Source organism: Belonocnema kinseyi, chromosome 3 (assembly GCF_010883055.1).
Source record: "Belonocnema kinseyi isolate 2016_QV_RU_SX_M_011 chromosome 3, B_treatae_v1, whole genome shotgun sequence".
Lineage (NCBI taxonomy): Eukaryota > Metazoa > Arthropoda > Insecta > Hymenoptera > Cynipidae > Belonocnema > Belonocnema kinseyi.
The window spans coordinates 24,387,040-24,398,057 of NC_046659.1; positions in this window are offsets into that span (position 1 = coordinate 24,387,040).

The window sequence follows — 11,018 nt, forward strand, 5'->3', positions numbered from 1 at the left end:
CAGCAATATTACTTCCACAAGTAAAGACTGTATATAAAAGTTTCGGTATGCCAGTTCCTTTATTTTTAGATTCCGTCTTCCGTATACAAACTCAATCTAAAGATGTTCAATACTTAGGAGAAGTAGATATTTTTATTTGGGATAAAACTCCAATAGCGCCAAGGTATGCTTTCTAATTAGTTGATCGAACATTATCTGATTTCATTAATGTTGATTCACCACTTGGTGGAAAAATTATCATTCTTGGCGGAGATTTTAGGCAATTAATGCCTGTGAAAACTCATGCTACTCGCGACGGATTAGTAAATTTATCCATTAAATTCAGTTCAATTTAAAAACATGTCTCTGTATTTTCACTAACAGAAAATATAAGTTCCTTACCACAAGAAGCAGAATTAGAAAAGTATTTGTTGTCTGTGGAGATGTTACTTTAAATGACAATGAGAATTATTTAATAGCCCCAGAAAAATGTGTATCTACTAGAACCGATGATATAGTACAGACAATATTTAGTAATAAACTTATTAAGGATTGAAGATTTGCAGATCCAGCAAAGAGCGCTATGTTATCAAAATGAAATGCTGATGTTGAAGAAATAAATAACAGAGTCGTGGACCTATTGGACAAAACCACAGAACGAATTTATAAAAGTGATACTCCCAGAATACTTGAACACATTTAGTGAACCGACTCTTCCTCCTCATAAATTACGATTAGGAAAAAATTGTATTGTTATGATAATTCGTAATATTTCTATTAACGAAGGTCTATTTAATGGTAAACGTTCGCAGATAATTGAACTTGCAAATAATCTTCTACTATCTCTTATTTTAAGAAGTGATAATGCAGGGGACATTGTCTTTATATATCATATTACATTGTATTATGAAGGAAAAACTTTCGATTCTATCGGGTTAGATCTTCGTAAAGATGTATTTAATCATAGACATTTGTATGTGGCATTTTCCTAAATTTGATCTTGGCATTCACTAAACATTTTCCTAGGAGAGCAGCGGCAAAATAAAATTATAAATAATTATGTGTATACAGAAATATTCAAATAATTTTGTATTTTTAAATAATTACAAATAATATTTAAAACAAATTAAGTTTCATTATAAATTGGATATTGAAAAATCAAAAAAAAAAATGCATACTCGTATATTCTTGGACAAAAATATAGGATAAACTTAAACTAAATAAATCTTAAAGTAAAAAAACACATAAAATATGATAAAATATAATACTTCAAAAAAATGGTAAACGCGCGCCCGAATTTTTAAATTGACAAATGTGATAGTGAATATTTGAACAAAAAGTAAAACCTAATTTAATATAATAATCACGAGGATTTGACCAAAAAAAAGACGAAATTTTGACAAAAGTATTGAATTCTCAGCCAAAAAGGATTGATTTTCAACAGAATAATTTCATTTTACACCAAAAAAGATATATAAACTTTCAGCCACGAACAGTGGGTTACTGTGGCAGATTTAGAATTAATACCAGATAGCTAAGTAATATTGAATCAAACTATTTTGAGAGGAAGAATGTATAATATGAAAGTTCTTATCAGAATTTACGTACTTTCAATAAAGCAACATAAATAACAAAAATAATTCAACAGTATTAAAATGTAATGCAGGGAAACTGTGAATCAAACCTTGGAAAAAATTATACAGTGGTCACGTGAACATCTACTCTCTGGAACTTTTAAATCCAAATTTAGTCAAACAGAAATTTAAAAATACAAAGATTAATATAGTTTATAGAAATCAAGATAGATATATTGCTTTCTAGCTAGCTAAATTAATTCAGAGACCATAGAAATCTACCTTATTGAACTTCTATATGTGTAGTGGTTCATGCTATGTTTCCAGAATATTCTCAATGACGACATCGAATTCCGACTACGCAACTTTTTTTTGTAAACAACTTCAAGGTTATTTTTAATGTTGCATTACTTTTCTTCATATTTCAATATTATAATATTAGATAAGGATGGTAAATGATATGCAGCATGTATAGTTTAGGAGAAAGAGAGTGAGAGAGATAGATAGAGGCAGCTATGCATTAAAAAATTATTCAACTCAAAAATAATTTTCTAAAATTTACAAGACGTTAGAAGGGTTTCCGAATGAGCGACTTGAAAAATACCAACAGATTCTTAAGAGGTCCGCGTACATACAGTTGATCACTGTAACAGATTTTAGAATTTTATATTGATATAGCTAGGATGTTAAATCAACCATTTGAGATGAAGAAAATACAATTTGAAAACGCTTGCTACAATTTATCAAATAAAATCAGCTCTATAAATATTAGAGTTTGACTAAGAAACGTTGAAATCTCTTTCACATAATAGAGTAATAATCTGAAAAATATTTAATGTACTTACTTCAAACATTGCAATAAAGCAATATAAATAACAAAAATAATTCAACAGTATAAAGATTTAGTTTAAGGAAACTGTGAAACTCTTAAGTAAAAATTTAATGATATAAAAATACAAAAATTAATACAGTTTATAGAAATCGAGAATGATATATTGCTTTTTAGCTAGCTAATTTATTTCAGAGACCATAGAAATCTGCCTTACCGATATATTCTATAGATGGAGTGGCTTATGCTACGTTTCCAAAATATTCTCAATGACGTCATCGAAATCCTACCACGCAGTTTTCTTCGAAAACAACTTCAAGGTTATTTTTAATGTTGCATTACTTTTTTGGGTTTTTCAATATTATATACCACACATGTCGATTATATTTTAGAACCTCATAGATAATTGCAATATAGAGAGGATATAAATAGATAAAGACGGTAAATCATATGCAGCAGGTATAGTTTAGGGAGAAAAAGAGATGAAAAGAGAGAAATAGAGAAAGCTATGTATTAAAAAATGTTTTATTTCGAAAGTGGATCACTGTAACAGATTTAGAATTTTATATTGATATAGCTAGGATGTCAATTCAGCCATTTAAGGCGAAGGAAATACAATTTGAAAATAAAATAAATCAGCTCCATAAATATTAGAGTTGACTAAGAAACGTTGAAATCATCTTTCACATAATAAAGTGACCTGCGAACAAAGATTAAATTTACTTACTTCGAACATTAAAATAAAGCATCATAAATAACAAAAATAAATTCAGCAGTAATAAAATTGAATAAAAAGAAACTGTGAATCAAGCATTGAAAGTGAAGTATTGAACACGTATATTAAAATGCACTATTATGTATAACAACTAAAAATTTTCGTTTTTCTTAGAACCAGCAGTTTGTTTTAAATCGTAGTTAAGTAAATCCATCTAAAGGGACCATAATTTCAAGTTAACAGAATAATGAATATACATATACATACATATATATATATATATATAGTTGATTCAACTATATCAAATTAGCAAATGCAACATTCTTTCACTAAAACGAGATCCTGGGTTAACAAAGATTATCATAGAGTGCGCAACAGTCAGATACGCTGATTTTGCTTCTAGTTGTAAATAGAGGATGGCGATGAGAAGAAGGAGGAGGATACGATAATATTACAGTTCATCAGTTACTGAAAATATTAGATGTAGATGTAAAAATAAAGGAGCACATTGTCTTCCAAACAACACCAAACTACAGTTAAGTCTTAAATCAATATTTAATTTAATAATGCTGTTCGTATAGTATCAATGATATTAAAGTATGCTGTGATATAACAGTTGCAAATAATTATTTTTTTTTCGAACCAACATTTAATTTTTGGTTTAAAAAATCCAGTTAAGCAGCTAGTTATTTCTGCTTACCAAAATCATGAACACACTTTTGATTCAACTATGTCAACTTAGTAAATGGAAACTTAATTTGGTTAAGAAGAGGCGTTTGGTTAATGAAGATTATGATGCAGTGCACCACCACCAGCTACACTGCTTTTCATATAGTTGTAACCACGCTTCATATGTTAAATATTGATTTTTCCTAAATCAAGATAAGTAAATGATCGAAAATGTATGTGGAAGAATGAGAAAGAATTGAGGTGCGGGGACGAGGAGGAGGAGGAGAAAATTTAGTAATGATGTAGTTAAGACAAGTAGGTACTGAAAATATTAGATTTAATGATTATATCATCTGAATTGTATGTTGTGTGACATTTCTATGTGCAAATAAAAGAAGCGTAACATTTTTAAAATAACAAAAACAACAAAATGCAATGAATCTGTAGGTAACACCTTGTTTGTGCGTACTAAGTGTATCTCCATTCTTTGTACTGCACTCTGCGATGAGCTTGATGAATCCAGTTAAATAGATAAGGATTTCTTATTAATAGAATCGTGAACATACTTTTGTCTCAACTATGTCAAGTTCGTAAATGAAAATTTAGTTTAATTAACAAGAGGTCTTTGGTTTACAGAAATATATCATAGAGAGCACCACAATCAGATTTTCTGCTTTTCTTATAGTTGTAAACACGCTTTTTCTCCTGTTGAACCTTGAACTATACTAAATCAAATTAAATAAGCCCTTAAGGTCATGTGATGAGAGGGTCACGTGACCAAACCTGGTCTTCAATTTTTCTTTCCCAACTTACGTCTAAACGAAATAAGGTATCGCTCTGAAAGTTTGAGAAATGAAATAGGAGGTAATAAAGTCCATGTCTCTGCTTTGTTCCGTTGGAAATTTTGAGAATATTTTTTTTTTTTGAAGAAAATACCAGTGGAAATTTTCTTTCCTATCTTACGTCCATATGGAATGAGATATTGTGTTAAAAGTTTGTCACGATAAATAGAAGGCATGCAAGAATATGTCTGTGGTCCTAAATAATTAGAATAGTGAAAAAAGTTTTTTTTTTAATTACTGTTGTGGAGAAATACTGACCGTGCTGTCTTCAAACCCTGCAAGCAATTTGCGATGTTGTCAATGGGCTAGTTATGAGGTTTATATCAATCAAAGTGGAGCAAAACAACAAAAATAGCTCACGAAAATTATACACAAATAATGCAAAAACTAATATTTGCATTTGAAATGCAAATAAACATATTTGGTCTGACATGCGTATCAGTCTGGTATCAGCTGTGTCAAAGCAGCACTAGCGCAGCGAGTAGACAACTTCGAACTTCTAGGGGTCTGTGGGTAAAACAGATTGCATGATTACCGTCCGAGAATGTTAAAAGTCAAACTTCTGCTGTAAAACCTAAATGTGTCAGTCGATAATCATTATTTGCATAAATAAACTTTTTTCTTCCTCCAACTCCTTGCAAGGCCACAAACGATCCCTTAATATTTATTAACATTTCCCGAAACAAATTTCCGCGTTATTTAAACTTTTATTTTTCAATGTGGGTGAAAAAATATTGATCTTAGGGCTGACTTGATCAGCTATTATACTCATCACATTGACTTAAAATACATGCAGAAGAATCAGAAAATAGTATAGGGGGTTGAGAAGGATATGACAATGATTTAGAGTAGGTAAGTAGGTTCTAAAAATATTAAATGGAATGATAACTCATACTAAATCTTCGGTTTTATAAGATGATTTTCTAAACAACAATTAATTCAGGTGAAGGAATCAATAAATACACAAACATTTTAAAAATTAAATTTATTTAAATTATTTCGTTACAATAAACGTATAAAAATTATATATAGAATTTTAAAACTTATTGCTTACTTTGCACAGTGTTGGTTTCGTTCCATCAATGTTACAAAATATTAATGACAAGGAATCTTGAATAAATAATTTTGTGTACATTATTTAAGTTCTCAGCTAGCTGATCTAGTAAAAGAAAGTGCAATCAAGCCACAAACTTATTGGGATCTTCCCAGTCATCTAACATTCTAGATTTTGCTTTTATTTTATATTCTAATGATAGGTCACTTTCAGCATCATCTTCCTCCTCATCATAGTCATTATCATGTTTATTAATATCCTCATCAGCATCATTTTTTATTACGTATGAAAAACCGTCATATTGTTTAAATTCTTCTTCTGGCTCTACTTTTTGCTTCTTCACAAGTGTTTCCCCTTTATCTTTATACTTATGAGTAATGCATGATAGATTCTTCAGTGGAGAGAACTGTGGTTTCCATGCTTTCTGAATAGCTTGTATCTGGTCCAGGTTGAAAATCTTATGCTTTCGAGGAATTACTTTCCTCTTCTTATCAGCCCTCCTTTTCCAACTTCTCTTCCAAACCTCCTCCTTTTGCAACTGAATGAATGAAGATGGACACGAGGAGGAGAAGTACGAGGAAAAGGAGTATGAGGAGGATGAGGAGGATAACAAGGGGCGAAGGACGAGGAGGAGGATATATAAACTCAGATTCCATGAACAGCCATTTTCACTGTATGAGTAGCAAGATGACCAGCACTTATTCAAATTGTTCCAGAACTTACACAAGACTTGATAATTTAAAAAGACATGAGAAATACTCTTGCTCAGCCAAGACTCATAAGCAAGATGAAAGAGATTTTAATCAAATTTAAAAGGTAACGCGAAGTTTAAGACCAATGCAAGAATCTGACAGTCGGACTGATAAGGAGAGGAAAGAGATTCCTCGAAAGCATAAGATTTTCAAACTGGACCAGAAACAAGCTATCCAGAAAGCATGGAAACCACAATTCTCTCCACTGAGTAATCTATCATGCATTACTCATAAGTATAAAGATGAAGGGGAAACACTTGTGAAGAAGCAAAAAGTAGAGCCAGCAGAAGAATTTGGCCAATATGACAGTTCTTCATACGTAATAAAAAAATGACGCTGCTGATAAGGATATTAATGAACATGACAATGACTACGATGAGGAAGATAATGACATCACATCCTTCTCAATCCCATATATTATTTTCGGATTCTTCTACATGTATTTTAAGAGCTTATTTAACTTGATTTAGTATAGTTCAAGATTCAACAGGAGAAAAAGCGTAGTTACAACTATAAGAAAAGCAGCAAATCTGATTTTGGTGCTCTGTATGATATATGCAAAAATGTTTATATGATATAATTCATTTTGATAAGGCATGCTGTGAGATTTATAACTTGGTTTCGTGTCGCTCAATCGCAAACTCTTCTATCGACTTGTAAATTTTAGAAAATTATTTTTCTGCTGAAACATTTTTTAATACATAGCTCTTTTTCTCTCTCTTTCTCCCTGAACTATACATGCTGCATATCATTTACCATCCTTATCTAATAATATATCTCCCTCTTTGTCTAATTGTTCTAGAAGGTTCTTGTGCTATATAGTATTAAAAAACGCAAAAAAGAAATTAATGCAATATTAAAAATAACCTTTAAGTTGTTTACGAAAAGAATTGCATAGTAGGAGTTCGATGACGTCATTGAGAATATTCTGGAAAAATAGCATAAATTACCACATCTATAGAATATCGGTAAGTTAGCTAGAAAGCAATATAGCATTCTGGACTTCTATAACCTATATTGATTTTTGTATTTTTTAATTTCAACTTAACTAAAATTAGATTTAAAAGTTCCAGAAAGTAGATGTTCACGTGAACACTGTAACCATTGTTTTCCAATGTTTGATTCACAGTTGTCTTGCATTACATTTTAATACTGCTGAAATATTTTTGTTATTTATGTTGCTTTATTTTAATGTTTGAAGTAAGTAAATTGAATCTTTTTTAGCATATTACTCTATTATGTGAAAGAGATTTCAACGTTTCTTAGTCAAACTCTAATATTTATAGAGCTGATTTTATTTTATAAATTCTAGCAAGCATTTTCAAATTGTATCCTAATTGTATCCAAATTGTCCCTAAACTATACATGCTGCATATAATTGACCATCCTTACTTATTATTATATCCCCTCTTTGTCAAAATATTCTAGAACCTTCTACATTATAATCCACACGTGTGGATATAATTTTTTAACATTGCAAAAATGTAGTGCGTCATTGAAAATACATATATAACAGCCTTAGTGGATGATTGAAAAAATTCAAATATTTTATTGTATTTATTTGTTGCATGCAACCTCAGCTCGAATATCGTTGCATGACATAAGGAGCGATAATTGTCGGGCAGTGTACTCTTGGTATTTACTAAACGTCCATGAAAGGTCTCGAATTAAATTCATTCTGTCTATAATCTCTCTCTCGAGTCTCGAAATGTTTTCAGTATCTTGTTACATATACCTCGTCCATAGGTTGACGGACCTAGCATATGGAAAAGAATGAATACGAAAGCGAACGATTGCGAGCTGTAACAAGAAGTGATCTCTCGATAGAACGATAGCATTGGATAATGAAATGTGTGCAGCCTCAGGCTGCCGATGTATGAATGCTTCTGCGAGTTTAAACGTGTGTGGCTGTTATCTCTGGTCCTCGCTCGCTACTTGATACCAGAATAAAGCGACAAGCATCCCTGAATATATGACCTACTATAAGAAATGCTTTTTTATTCCTTTCTTACCTTCGATTAACTTTATATATATACTTTTTTAATTCTAATTATTTTTCTCGAAGATTTTAGACTGCAGAAGAATGTTTTTCACAGGCAGAAACTTTTAGTTAAAACATCATCTACCTGGAATTTTCAAATCAAATTAATAAGCAAAACAGGATGCCATGCATAACCGTCATATCAGATTTCATCTGTCTACCGGCATATTTTACGCATTAAACAAATAAAAGCGGGAATTTTTAGCTAAAGTATTGTCTATCATGAAGCAATAAATCAAATAAATAGTGAAAACAGGATCCGATACGTTGCTCTCCATATAAAATTTCACCTATACACCTGCATCTTTAGCGCATTTAACGAACTTCTTATCTGTCAGAAAGCAATAAATCATCCTTGTTTTTCTCATTTAACCCTGAACCTGTTTACATGAATTTGGCTACAGACTATTGCGTAATCGTGACGTCATCAGGATCCTTCGAGAATGTTCTCGAAGCTTACCACGGACACGGACCCTTTTTTTCCAGAAAATTTAGCACGGACACGAATCACTACATGTCGAAGCTTCTCGATGCCAGTAAGGTAGGAATCGTGAGCCAGAAACCCCCCTATACATCTACTCATGGGCCGAAGGGTCCTTCTAGTGCATCTTCTTTTAGTAACAGTTAATAAGCGTTCCGTCGGTAACTTTAAGAATTTTGTCTGGATGCTAGCGCCACACAGTGCGAACCTCAGACAACAACGCTGCGATGCAAGTGAGAGATAATTTTATTTTCAAACTTCGCGCGCAACATACAACTTGAGCTATTATGGATGCGCTTGAAGTCACCATCAGCAGAAGTTAATGACATTTTTGAAAATGTTTAACGCTGCAAAAAAAAGTATTGCGATTACTCTGTGAGTTTCTATTACAAAATTTAATGTAGAATCAGAATTTCAATAGTTTAAGAGTTGATCTTGCTTTTTTTTTTAATTTTTAAAAAGGAACCGAATGGGGTCTTTACGGGTAGTTTGAAGAGGCTCCTGTCGGTTGCTTCAGTCCGCCAGGGATATTGATGTCAACGTGAAAGGCTCCGTTTATAAAGACTTGATGTTACTCTGGATACCTCATCACAGATTGCTGATTCACTGGAAGCAAATAAAGAATATTATAACTATGTCATTCGCACTCATGGTGCCCCACTTTTCGAAAGCTCTGCTTATTCCATGTGGCCCATATATATTATGATAAATAAATTGCCCATTTATGTTAGATCTAACGAAATAATTGTTGTTGGCTTATGGTTCGGTAAAAATAAACCCAATATGAATTTTTTTTAGAGCCCTTTGGGGACAATATGAAAGAAATAGCGACCCAAGGAATCAAAAGCAACATTAATAACGAAGAGCAAAACATTAAAGCTTTTACGTAAGTTTGCTGCGTCGATTCCGTTGCAAGAGCTCCAATGCAGGGCCTTGTACAGTTTAATGACAAGTTTGCGTACAATTAGTGCCTTCACAGGGGCGAGTGGCTTGTAAGCGAAGGTAAAGAAGGTCCCGCGAGTTACAAATATCCTTTAATGGAAGGAACCGAATAGAGTCTCTACAAAGTACCCGTAAAGACCCCATTGGGTCCCTATTCGGTCCTTTTTAAAAAACTCAACAACAAAAAATAGCAAAATCAACTTTTAAAATGTTGAAATTCGGATTCTACGTTGAAAGTCCCTATAGAACGGTACGGAATAATCTCAAAAGTTTTTTTGGCAACGGTAAAAAGTTTAAAAATATATAAGACGTATAACGCCTGTTGACTGCTACACTTCAAACGCATCATCTGTAAGTAGCAGTCAACAGGCGTTATAGATCTTATATATTTTTAAACTTTTTACCGCTGCAAAAAAAAAGCATTGCGATTACTCCGTGAGTTTCCAATAGAAAATTTAACGTAGAATCCGAATTTCAACAGTTTAAAAGTTGATCTTGCTTTTTTTCAGTTTTTTAAAAAGGAAACCAATTGGTATCCAATGGGGTCTTTACGAGTACTTTGTATAGGCTCCATTTGGTTCCTTTGATCCTCCAGGGAACAGATACAAAAATTTGCCAAAACCACATTTAAAACAATTTTTCGATTGCATCTATGAGGTTATGTCCTCTATTATGGAAGCTGAAAAAGAACTTTATTCTAAATTCAAGGCATAGATGTCAACAGTTCAATGTTCAAACCTTGTCTCACATTTTTTAAATTTATTTGGAATCTTTTAACTTCGGTCCAAACAGGAGTCTTGACGAGGGACTGGCACCAGTCCGAAACGTTGACAAATGAGCTGGACTTTAAATTAATTATATTTCTGACCGCTAAGCCGCACAAGTTTTTTACCATATCTACAACATCAGTCGCCTAAGGTTATCTATATTTTCTAGTGAATTACTATTCGAATTCGTCAGTGAAACAAAACTTTTGTACTCCAGGGTTTCAATGACTTATAACGTACATATTCTGCTACATGCAGCAACAAGTGTTTTAAACTGCGGACCACTATACGCACACTCTGCATTCACGTTCGAATCAGAGCTAATTGTAATTCACTAAAATTAGTTTATGCCGCTAAAGGAGTGCACCATCAA